Source organism: Polyodon spathula, chromosome 2 (genome assembly GCF_017654505.1).
Source record: "Polyodon spathula isolate WHYD16114869_AA chromosome 2, ASM1765450v1, whole genome shotgun sequence".
NCBI lineage: Eukaryota > Metazoa > Chordata > Actinopteri > Acipenseriformes > Polyodontidae > Polyodon > Polyodon spathula.
This window is the reverse complement of record NC_054535.1, coordinates 19812146-19825656: the sequence shown is the minus strand read 5'-3', so window position 1 is coordinate 19825656 and position 13511 is coordinate 19812146. Positions and strand designations below refer to the sequence as shown.

The following is a 13511-nucleotide window of genomic DNA, read 5'->3' as shown; positions in this document are numbered from 1 at the left end:
GCATTTAGTTAATTGATAAATATAATCTATTAACATTTTTTCACACGTGCCAAAAACTTTTGCACAGTACTGTGTGTGTGTGTGTGTGTGTGTGTGTGTGTGTGTGTGTGTGTGTGTGTGTATATATATATATATATATATATATATATATATATATATATATATATATATATATATATATATATATATATATATATATTGGATGGGGTGGGGGTTAAGCCATTGATTAACACTGGTTATTATTTACAACCTTTTGAAAATCTTGCCCACCATGTAAAGTTATGTATAAAACTATATTTACCAATTGAAGCAGTAAATGTTTGGAATAAAGAAAGACAGAGAAACGTGTGGTGGGGTGATTTTCTTTTTGTTACAGATGCTCTACTAAATTGCTTATCTGCGGCTGACTTGAAATCCATATCATCATAACCAAGGTCTGGTCATAATGAAATATGCTTCTGCAATATGTCAAGCATCTGGTGAAACACAACACAATAATAACAGAAAATGAAAATACATGAGCAGGAGAGTAAAGATCTGGTCAATTATTATAATTATATATAAGAAAATTAAACAGATGTTATGCTTTAAAACAACACTTTTTAAAAAAAAAAGTAACTTCTGTATGATTTTGTCAGTTTTACCCTTGTGTTTTTCAACCAAATTTCAACAGCCCAAATTGAATGTAGCCTAACAGCTGCAACCCACTTACCGATCAGGAAAAGTGAAGATCAAAGGGCAGCCTCTGTTTTCCCTTTCAAGCCAATCGCCTCTTTTCACCTGCCGAATCCAAGTAACGGACATCACCAAGCCTCTAAACTGGAGCCAAAGCCCAGCGTGGTAAAGTCTTGTGGGAGCTGGAAGAGGACACTGAAGCAATATGAGGCTAACTATCAGCAATCGATTTTCCTCCGTAACCCCAATGAAATACAAGGGCCAAAGATGCACCCCTTGAGGGTCCCCAGTTAAGACTCAGTTTGGTTCAAGCAGGATTTTAAACATGCTCTCAAGGAGCTGTGCTTTTACTAGCCACTGGGGATACCCTGTAGTATGGGTTTTCACCGGCTGTCTAAAACAAGGTAAAAGGTAAAATATATATATATATATATATATATATATATATATATATATATATATATATATATATATATATATATATATATATATATATATATATATATATATATATATATTAGTTACTCTAACTGAAGCAAAAAAATTTCTCTCTCCCATTTCCAGTTTAGTTTTCCGTCCAATATTGTACTCTCCGTTGCAGGTACTTCAGCTTAGCTCGCACACAAGGGACACTATTACCCTGCAATCACTGATCTATCTAAGTCCGGTCATTCAATCTGGCTGGAGTGCTGTCGACGCATCACAAGCCTGCAATTTTCTATTAGCTACTTTGGTACTGAACCACCTGAAATGTATTGCAGCCCCATTAATAATTTAGACTCTACTGAACTGTTTTGAGTTGTGTATTGTCTTGTTAGCATATTGTGCATACAAAGACCAGAGGAATGTTCTCTGATCAACTTTACATTGTAGATTTCCATCAAAACAACACAAATATATGGGCTCCTGAGTGGCGCATCCGATAAAGGCACTCTATCCGGAGTGCAGGATGCGCCCTATAGCATGGAGATCAGAAGTTTGAATCCAAGCTATGCCACTGCTGACTGTGGACGGGAGTTCCCAGGAGGCAATGGCCCTAACAGCATGTGTAAGTCTTTAAGTGTATTTGCATCCTTAAAAGTAAGCAAAACAGATCATTCAGTTGCTGTGTGGGGAATATCTGCATTGGGTATATCTGAACCTTATATCTGACATTTTCCTCAGTTTGGGAGCTCCACTGACTGTAGAACCTGCATAATCAAACCTGGGAAATCAAGTGTCAAATCGAAAAATCTTACCTGTATTGATGGAAACAGAACTTAGTAGAACGATTGTCAAGTAGTTGTTAATGTGATAAAATGTACATTGTCTTCTGAAGACTTGGATCATCCACAACAGAATACTGAAAACCATCTATGACAAGCAATCAACTATCCTGCATGCTGTACTGTCCACACAATATGGCTTTTAAAGCGATTATCTCCATATCACTTCATTTACATACATATAATAATGGTAATCCATGGAAATGTATTCAAATGATCTCCCCTAATACCGCAAGGGAGGGACTTGATATAAAAACCATATTTACTTAAAGGTGTTAACTTTCCTAAGTGTCTCAGCCTGTGCTAAGTTTACCGGTTACTGAAACCAGGTGGTGTCTGTCTAAATCACAATATAAATACAGCAGTACTGTATACATACAGTATTGTATTACTGTACATAAGGATATGATTCTGAAAATGCAACTTGCCAAAAGATGACTGCGCGTGAACTGTATTACATAATCATTTCCTTCATTCCGATTCCAAATGTGTTGCTTTCTCAATGCAAGATGCCTTGTAGAAATAGACAGTGCTGTATAAAATCCTATAACGTACTGTATTTTTTCCATTATGACGTAGAACATCCGAAACGGCCAAGATACAGTTGTGCTCTTTTAACACATGAATTACACTGAATCATTTCGGCCCTGAAAACATAGCATTTTTGTCATGGAAAAGACAACAGTGATTACTGCACAAATTGTGACTAGCCTGTGCAGCATGTCGAAATCGCCAGATAAGCAGCTGGAAGGTTAAAGTTTCTTAAAAGAAAAATAAATAAATAAATAAACCGCACACTTGCAATCGCTTTCAACGATACACATTTATATTTAGCCAACATTTCGGTATCGGAGAACCTTCAAAATAAACCAGAGGGGGATAAAGGTGAACAAACAAATATTTGTTTTCGGTTAATTATTTTCTGTTTCTCCGCTTTGGCTGTCTAAAAGCAAGACATTCCCGGTGTTACACAGAATTCTGTATCCCGCATGATTCCATACCTGCGCAGACGCAGCTTTTCAAAACTCGACGTGGATGCGCGATATTCCTGTACCCGAGTCCCGCTGTGTTCTCAAGCACTGTCTTTGAGTTCTGCTGCAGTTTGCAACAAATACTGAAAACTAGACCAAACTAATTCTGTAGCAGAATAAAACAGCATATTTAACACCACTGATTTTCTACAGTACGCTCAGCCTCCTTTGTTGCTCAATACACGAAACCCTTAACTAAAAGTAGACTTCTAAAACTGTATTTTTTTTTTCTTTTCCTTGGTTGCTGTCAAAGTGAGAGCCGAGCTACCTGTCCTTTGGAGTGCCCATATACTAAAATAAAGGGTGTGTAAGGCGTGCTGCATTTCATGTGCTTTGATTACTGGCAAATTAATCGTTTAGCTTGCCTTATTCGTGCATATTATATTAGTGAATAGAGCGGACACGCCTTCCTTTTTGCGCGCAGTATGGGTTTCTGTTGCCACGCAGTATTGCAGGTAATTTACCATCGTTTAGTGCATGAGGCCCTAAATGTTGCAACTGGTTCATATGCTGTAGTTCAGACTTACCCTAATGGTACAGATGAAAGCAGACCAAGATCAAGTTGCAACAGTGTAGGTTTTATCTGTACATTTTCATATAATGAATTAAAGTTGTTTTTTTTTTGTTTTTTTTTTTTTTTAAAAAAGACCCTGAAATAATTGAAAAAGACTTCCTAATGAAACGTTTGCCATTACATTTGGTAAGTGCTTATAAATTTAACACTAATGAGTGTTTAAAAGTTATGGACGACTGTAAAAAATAAATAAACAAATAAACAAATAAATAAATAAATGTAAACATTGCTTAGCATTTAAAAGGGTAAAATTCAAGGGAACAATTTGCAAAAGCACAGACCTGCACTTGCCTGACTGGCCACAATCTAAGACGCTCATCTTCTATTCTGAGCGTATTATTTTCTGATTTACTAATACATTAAACTATGAAAGTCTATTGTCTAGCCATTGTAGAACAAGGAAATGTAATACTGCAAATTCAAATGTGGGAGTTTGGTTATGATATAAAAAATAATAATATGAATTAAAAAATCTAATAAATATTTCAAAGTAAAAGAGGTAGCAAGTTGCCCTCTCTAAAGAATGATGAATGCAACTATGTCTGAGAAAACAAGAAAATTGTGAAATTAAAGTTTCCCAGCAGTTGTTTGGAAAAACAATTACAATCACTTCTAAAGGATTTTTCCCCCCACTGTGTCAGCTTATCACAATACACATTTCACTTGACTGTAAATTAATAGTTTCAAATTCATGTTTTTCAAGTACGATACAACTAGCAAGCACCCAGCTGCCCATTCTACAGAAACACGCTCAATGTGTCAGCAATAACTAGAGCACTATACATTTAATGATATCACAGATTGCATATAAATCCTGAACTGTGATAGAACTGACATTTGGAAGTTGGTCAACCTTGATCCAACACTTTAGTTTTCAGAATAGTTCTTAAAAAAAACATGGGTAACTTGTAATGCTCAATGTACAAAGCTAAAGATTGTGCTCGAGAGATACTTCTTAAAAAGAAAGTGAAAAACTGTGTTTCACCTCTGAATTTCATTATTTGTCTAATAATATAAATCGGATTTTGGCAGGTACTAAAAAGTGATCATTCATTGATTTCGATAACAGACAAACTGCCCTGTGTTGCCTTTAAACATGCAAAAAAAACATCAAGGACAAATTGGTTCATTAATTTAGTCCAAAAGTGGACAAATAAATGGTCATTTGAAATGTGGCCATTCTGTCCACTGCTCAAATTCTGTAAATATCAAAACTATTAATCACCCAAGATCAGGCAAAAAGAAAAAATTCAAGGCTTCATTAACTGTAATACCAGAGGAGTAATTTACATGCTAACCTGTCCATGCGGACTGGCTTACGGAGGTCAAATGAAAAGAGCTTTAAAAATAAGCATCATAAAGCAGCAATTAGCCATTAGTCTTTTCTCTTTGGCAGTGGCAACATCTAAGAAGTGTTTCTATTGAACTTTTCTATTGAACTAAAACATCTCTGTAGCGCCAGCATTTATGCTCATACTTTGGGAAAATCTTTTGTATCAAAAGTTTTGCTTTTGTGGATGAGGAAAAAAGTTATAAGAAATATTTATTTATTTCAGCATTTTTTTTTTTTTTTTTTTTTTTTTGCAAAACTGTTCATTAAAAAGTATTCATACCCTTTGATGTTATGATAGTCTTTTGTACAAGTTGCTAGAAATTTCAATATGATAATGCAGAATCTAATTCTACAAAAGTCTAGAAAATGCTGGATTGTAGGTGAATATGGATGATTCTGTCATTACCAATAAGTAGGGGTCTACTTAAATCGCAGTAAATTTCCGTATTTTTCACGGGTAAGTTGCAGAATAAAATTAAGATTTAGCGGACATTTCGTGGACCTGTTTAAACATTAAATAAACCTAAGTAGACGGTATTTCAGAACAAGTATAAACCCTAAAAATAGTTGTGCTTGCTTCCTTACTAAAACAGGGTGCTGTCATCTGTTAAAGGCAAGCATGCAACATCCCCCCGCAGTTGACTTGCCCATACATTGAAAGTGCACGTCTCCGCTGAATTGGCATGAAGTGTAAGGCAAAGCTTTGCCAAGTTATACAGATGTGGAAATCGATTAGAAATAGCCCCAAAACTTGGTTACGTAAGGGCATCTGGCATATTTTAACAAAGGCAAAGTATGCAGCACGTTCGTTGTCATTTTATTTGTCCCATCCAATAATTCATTTTATTAGTACCGAGTCAAAAAGAAAACGGGTCTAAAATTCCAACTGCGAAAAAGTAAGCAGCAGGTTGAAGGGCGGTGGCTGTGCTAGATCGTTTTAGTACAGACTTAACTTGCAGACAGGAATACTTTTTGTCTGGGCTGACTTTCCAGTTTGGTTTCTGAAAGCTATTTATTTTACATTCTGTTCAGTAGCTTCAGTAGTAGCTCTTTGTTTAATATGTGATTCTGAGGCTAAATAGCGATCGATCGTATTTTCTCCAGGCACATTAAGATATGCAAAACAATTACCTCAATCTACATGTACAGTTTCTTTGGGAAATATCTTGAAACTATCATCAGCTGAAATATACTTTGTTTTTTGTTTTTTTTTGTCGTCCATTTCTACTATTTCACCTCCAATGCTGAAAACTAGATTTTAGCAACCTAAATGAAAACAATGCAGCACCAATTTTGTCCCACCCCCTACTGCACAGTAGAGGTCACAGAAAAGCAGTACAGACACACTGATAAACTGATTAAAACTTAATTGTCATTTTAATAGTAAACAACAACATTAACCGCTTTGGAGATTTATTTTTTATTTTTTATAAATGTTATTTGTGGATGTTTTTTGTTTGTTTGTTTCTTGCATAAGTGTAATGCAAACAGGACGGCAAATGAATAAAAAAGGGCTATCTACCGAAGGAAGATACGTAGATTGCATGCATTGTGCAGTGCACTTAAGGCTCGCTCGCTCGCTCTCGCTCTCTCTCTCTCTCTCTCTCTCTCTCTCTCTCTCTGTACTTGTCTGGTATGCATTGGGCCCTAAAAGAGGTGAAATCCGCCAAATCGCGATTTAGGTAGACCCTACCAAGAAGTCAAAATGGGAAAAAGTAAAGAGCTATCTGAAGACATTAAGCAAAAAATGATTTTTTTATCACAAAGCTGGAGAATAATACAAGAAGATTTCCAAGCATTTCAGTATCCTAATTTCAACTATTGTTTCTATTATCAACAAGTACAAGACTCATGGTACTGTCACAATGCTCCCTTGGTCTGGAAAAAAGAAGGTTCTTTCACCAAGAACAAGTACAAGAATTGTAAGGAAGGTTAATAACAATCTGAGATTGGTTGACAAAGATAGTCAAAGTGAACAGGCTGCAAGTATGACTGGGGTTTCCATTTCAACCATAGGTCAAGTATTGCATAGTGAAGGTCTGAATGGTCGTAGGCCAAGGAAAAAGTCACGCTTAGTTAAACGTCACAAGGACAATTGCTTTAAGTTTGCAAAACAGCATCTGATCAGTTTTGTTTTGTGGAGTGATGAAACAAACATCGAGCTATTTGGTCACGCTGATACAAAGAAAAGAACATCACATCTACTGTCAAGCAAGGAGGTGGTAATATCCTTCTATGAGCCTGTTTTTCCTCTAATGGCACAGGAAATTCAGTAATATGGATTCCATAGCATACCAAAAGATATTGGCCAATCATCTGAAACCCTCTGCTACAAAACTTGGTTTAAAGTGCAACTGGACGTTCCAAAACAACAACGATCCAAAGCTCACATCAAAATCTACTTCAGCATGGTTAAAGAAGAGTCAGATCAAGGTTCTGGAATGGCATAGAGTAAGTCCCGATCTAAATCCAATTGAGAATCTTTGGTATAAGTTGAAGAGGGATGTGCACAAGATAAGTCCTCGGAATTTGAATGAACTGGAACAATTTTGATGTGAAGAATCATGATCAAAAATCACTAAAGAATCATGACAAAAGTTCACTGACAAATATCCTAATCATTTAAAAGAGGTTACTATTGCTAAAGGTGCATCAACTAAATATTAATTTAATTTTCCTTGTTAGGGTGTGAATACTTTTGAATTAGCATTTTTTGAGTTTTTATTACTGACTGACACATTTTTTTTTATTTTAGTTTTTACTGACTAGTAAAATTTGATGCTCTGCTGCGTTTGTGAAAGTATTGTCACTTTGTTTTAATAAAACAGCATTTATCAAGCTGTTTGGTATGCATTCTGGGAGCTGTAGTTCAAACGCAAGATCACATTGTTTACAGGCTCCCCCAGAACTACAGATCCCACAATGTCCAGATGTCATTTACACACAGTTTTGCTGACCCAATCAGCAAAAGGCTCGTATGACAAGCCTGCTCCTCCAGGGGCAGGATTCCAAAAAGTCCTGGATGCTAGCCTGTTATCTTTTTATTATTAATAACTTAGAAACTGTTTCATATTTTTTCACCAAACCTCGAAAAGGCCCTACCTCAACACAGACCATGTGTACCTTACTTGGTTAGGTGTAGAAATTCAGTACCGTGTATCCTATACATGAGAGCAAAAAATGCAAAAAAAAAAAAAAAAAAAAAAAAAAAACAAAAACACCATGTTAAATAAATTGGGAAAAAAGGGAACTTTTACCAAAAAAAAGTCAACCAGATCTCGTTAACCGCACAAGGTGGCATCATGAAACTCTCCACACTTCACAACATTGCAAGTCTGTATATTCACCCTGTATGGATGCCCTGAAGGGCCTTATTGCATTTATAATCCAGGTAAAACAGTGGATTCAAAGAAAAAAAATAACATATTTAGAATGTACACCTTTATTTTTGATATTGTGCACATTGCCATTGAAAAAATATACCAGGGGGCAGAGTTTTATTTTTTTTCTGTCACTCAGTGCAGACACACTGTTTGAGCAGAACAGATGTGAGGAATACAATCCAACGATGTCTCGGATTTCAGCAATTTGTTCAAGGTCTGTGTCAGAGAGGGGTGGATAATGCGCAGAAGGGTCTTTTGCGGTTTTTCTTTAGCATTTACAAACCGCTAAAAATACATTATTTGAAGTGACAAACTCGGGATGAGTGAGTATAAAAACAGCAATGCATGATCATAAATTTTTTTGGGGAGGATATTTTTTTTTGTTTTGCTATCTTCCAGTTCTCCAAGCAAGATGGCTACTGATACTTTAAAATCTGTGAGGCAGCGCAGTGATTTAGAACACGTGACAAGGATGCAACTGTCTGTATCCATCCAAAATACAAACAGCTGGAACCTTGTTCGACCAGTCACATTGCTTGTTTCAGGTTCCATTGTCAGCCCTATATGTTGCAAACAAATAGGGAAATAATTCAGTTGTATTTTAATTTTTTTATTAATATTTATAACTACCCCTTTGGACACAAAAATATGCAACTTACTATATTTGTCCAGGGCAAATGTGTGATAAATCAAACCTATAACAATCCCTGAGATATTTGCAATGCTTTTATTCTTCCCACAGAAATGCAAATTCACTGAGCATAACACATTTATCATGCACTTACACTTTTTTCCTGCACCATTAAAGTCTGCCGTCGTCGACTGCCTTATGTTCCCTTGGTAGTGCTTGTACCTAGAGACTCCTGCTTCATGGCTGGCAATGAGCTCTTGAGCTAATTCACACAGTGTACAAATGCTACCTCTTTTGTCTCCAGTAGTCACACAATATATACATTGCTTCAAAATGAATCAGCATCAAACTAAGTTAAGTTCCTCTGGCTACACATTAGCCTCCTGTAATTCAATTTTCTAGGCAAGAGGCAAACACAAGACTAACACTTCACAATGGAGTTACTTTAAGGAGGGTTAAAGCACACTCCACTGAACACAGTTCTTTAAATAATTCTGCAAATGGAACTACCATTGTGTAATGCAATCAAAGTGGAAAGCAAACCGTTTTTGGTTTCCGATTAAGTGCTGTGTACGGAAGTATGAATTATGGACAAAAAGTAAAAAAAGAAACTTGTTGGGCACTGCAAATTTAAATAATAATAGTTTACTGTAACATGATAACAAATAAAACCTAACCAAAGAACCAAAGTATGATTAGCTGGCAGAGATGAAAGAATATAAACATATTTGTATGTATTATGATGCTGGTATAAAAGTGTGATTTAAAGAAATATTATATAAATAACATTTAAAAATTACAACACTTTCAGTCCATTCTGCCCTGAAATCGAGTGAATGAAAATATTTACATATCCAGGTCCCTGGTGGAGTGACCTCAGTGCATATTCTAAGAGCTGATCATTTGCTTATTTGGCACATGTTCAGATGTTTAATCAAGTGAGGCAATGGACTGAAAACACATTAGCTGGTATTTCCGAAGCTAAAGTAATACTTCAAAACAAGAAATCCCATGAACCGCACCAGACGCCTGGTAACTACATCATTAGTGACATCATAATCTGATCTGGTTTTTATTATTATTGTTTTATTGCTTTCCTATTTTAGATAAAACAGTGATGTCATTTCTAAATCAAAGAACCAGTTATGTGAGGGGTACAAAAAAAGATTGCACTACATGTGATAGGTGAATCTATTTTTGTCCAAAACTATAAGTTTTATTTATTAAGAAAAAATACAAATATAAATAACAGTACCAGTATTGGCTCAGGACTATGCACAAAACCTGAAAATGTAGCACACCTTCCCATTATTTTTTTTTGCTAGTTCATAAACAATGATGAACATCTGGAAGTGACTGCACCATTACCTGTACTGTTCCTGATCTGGTAGATTACTGTTGTGTGTCTTGTCTGTCAGTGGTACAGCTGTGTGTTAATGGTCTACCATTTTTCTTGCGCAGAAATGACACTATGTGAGTTTAATCTATGTGCATCTGAAGCACAGCAGGCAGTACAATGCATCCAAGTGTCTCAAAGATCTTTATATTACAAATGTGTGGAAGTTGATGTTTGAAACAAACAAATACTCTCAACAGAATTTCTGGAGGAATATACATCTAAATCTGAACAAGGAAACAGATCAAAGTAAGCATAACTGAGCATCTACTTACAGTGAACACATAGATGCACTGAAAAAGGTAGAAGTGAAAGAGTTCTCCAATTAGCCCTCCACATGCAAGATATTTTGAAATACAAACACATTAGTGAGAATTACACTATGAGTTTTGCTTTGAAACAGTGGCCTGGTTATTAATAATGCATTTGGTAATGTCTCCTGCACCTGAAGGATATATTTGCATTGACTGCAAGGTAATATACAGCAGTGACCTGAAACAAGTGAGCAGAAGTCATGTGTGGGTAGAGGAAGATTTTGAAGACATTCCCCAGATGAAGATTAATATTTTATGCAATTTAGAAACAGCTTGTGAGCACAGATACAAGAAAAGCTCAAATCTCATTGTTTTTTTTTGTTTTGTTTTTTTAAGACAACAGACCTATATTAGCACATAAGAACATAATAAAGTTTACAAAGAGAGGAGGCCATTCGGCCCATCTTGCTCAATTGGTTGTTAGTAGCTTATTGACCCCAAAATCTCATCAAGCAGCTTCTTAAAGGATCCCAGGGTGTCAGCTTCAACAACATTACTGGGGAGTTGGTTCCAGACCCTCACAATTCTCTGTGTAAAAAAGTGCCTCCTATTTTCTGTTCTGAATGGCCCTTTGTCTAATCTCCATTTGTGACCCCTGGTCCTTGTTTCTTTTTTCAGGTTGAAAAAGTCCCTTGATATTGTCAATACCTTTTAGAATTTTGAATGCTTGAATCAGGCCGCTACATAGTCTTCTTTGTTCAAGACTGAATAGATTCAATTCTTTTAACCTGTCTGCATACGGCATGCCTTTTAAACCCGGAATAATTCTAATAATTATTCTTTGCACTCTTTCTAGAGCAGCAATATCCTTTTTGTAGTGAGGTGACCAGAACTGAACACAATATTCTAGATGAGGTCTTACTAATGCATTGTACAGTTTTAACATTACTTCCCTTGCCATATAGTATACCACAATACACTCTCCTTTTTAGTTAAAAAAAAAAAAAAAAACATAAATGCTTTTAATTATCCTGCCAAGGTTAGATTGCTGAACCAAACAGCTCTGTTTTGTTTAATTATGTGGATGTTATTTTTAGAACTGCCCTACAAACATCATTACATACTTTAGACCCTGAATAACTCATAAGTTTGCTTTGGGCTAGGGGCAGACTAGTTGACCGTGGTTATGGGAAAGTACCTCTTAGTGTTCAACATGATTTTTTGTCAAAATTAAGATCTATACTAATTTTGGAAGAGCATATTTTTCAATGCTGTAGTTGTGAGAACAAGAGACAGCATTTAGTTTTTGCACACTGTATGTACATAAAAGCGAATTCTGGGACTTGAAGTCCCAAGTGTAGCAATTTGAAATGAGGCCAGGAGGGAGAAGTTTGCAAAGCAGATGGATGGGCAGTCAAGGCACTGAGTACAAAGGCAGGGGTGTGGTGCTAGTAGATGAAACAGGCAGATAAGATAATCAGAAATTATACTAACAATGTTCTCAGTTCAAATTCAGTGCTCATATTTTTGTTTGTTTGTGTGTATATGTACGTATGTGTATTTTGCAGTACCTGTATATGTATAGCTGTATACTAGTACAACAATTCCTAAAGCAGAAAGATCTGGAGAACAGACTGAACAGGCTGACAGTGTAATGCAGTGTACTGTACATCATATGTGTGTTTAACAAAACAGACAGTGTCAAGAAAAAAAGCATCACTTGGAAAAACATATATTCAGGGGGAGGGTGGTGGTAGTATGTCAGGGGTGCAAATCTTGCACTATTTTAGGGGTGCAGATGTTGGCACTAAGACATACCATGCTGGCTAAAAGAGTACATGAAAGGAAATTCAATCATCCTTTACTTCAAGTTTTCATGGGCTATGCAGGCATGTCCTTATAAACGTTTACCACAGTAAAAACATAGCAAAGTGTAATCAAGCATAGTGAAAGTATGGCAGAGTTCAGAAAGGTATGGTGAAGCATTTAAAAAACTCATGGCAAACCATGGCACATGCACAGTTGTAACCATGGAAAAAGCTTGTGAAAAATTCAAAATGAATGTGCAAATGTACCATTGTAAGGGATTATAAAGATACTTATGGGAAAAAAGATTAATTAATACTGTACCCAAACTTTGGAAATGGAGATTCTATGAGGATGTAAATAGTACTTAAGATTCAAAGTACTGCACATAAATGCAAGCCAGCATGAGCTTAGCCTCTTCATTTATATTAAGAGTTCTGCTTTGCTTCAAAGATTGGTCATTAGTGATAGGGGAAAGCTGCTACAGAGCTGAATGTCTTTGAAAACTTTTCACATGACCTCAGTGAAAAGTCTTTGAAAATTGAGTGCCCACCCCTGTGAGTATTTTGTATTGTATGTTGTGTGTTAATGTTGGCGTATAGTCATTGGTACACAGGATGTAAACGGGTCTGTGTAACACGAGTGTTTAAAATGTCTCGGTACAGCTGCATAAAAGCAGCATGTTTTCACCCACTCAGGGTTGGGTGTTCGGTGAATGGAATAATGATAAGAATAATAACAATAATAGTTAAAATATCAGCTCACCGTGTTTGTCTGTGTAGTCTGTTTTGTTTGTCTCTTTAATTTGGCGAATGTGCTGTGTGCTGTGTTTTGTTTGTCTTACCTTTTATTTTCTGTCTGTCTGTGCACTATTAAATGCTGAGCGAGACCATTTCCTGGTTTATGGTCTGACGTCACCCACTGCAGCCGTCTTTGTGACAGATCTCCATTGAAAAAAAACAGGCAAAGACTGCCCTTCAATTTACTGATAATTACAGGGTGGCCCAATTCCAACTCCTCACTGCTCACAGTGAATGTGAAGATGAAACTAATCAATCTGCAAGCAAATAATATGAAGAAAAAAATGCTTATGTTTATATAATGGAAATGGCACCGCTACGTCCTTACTTGTACAGTACTGTGTGACTGTTGAGCAGGTCCTT

General features: G+C 36.1%; 1 protein-coding gene across 2 annotated transcripts in view; it reads right to left on the bottom strand.

Moving 5' to 3' along the window:
* LOC121331156 (catenin alpha-2-like) overlaps nt 1-13511 on the bottom strand; it is a 511986-nt gene that overhangs the window by 409978 nt on the left and 88497 nt on the right. The gene's annotated exons all lie outside the window — the stretch shown is intronic.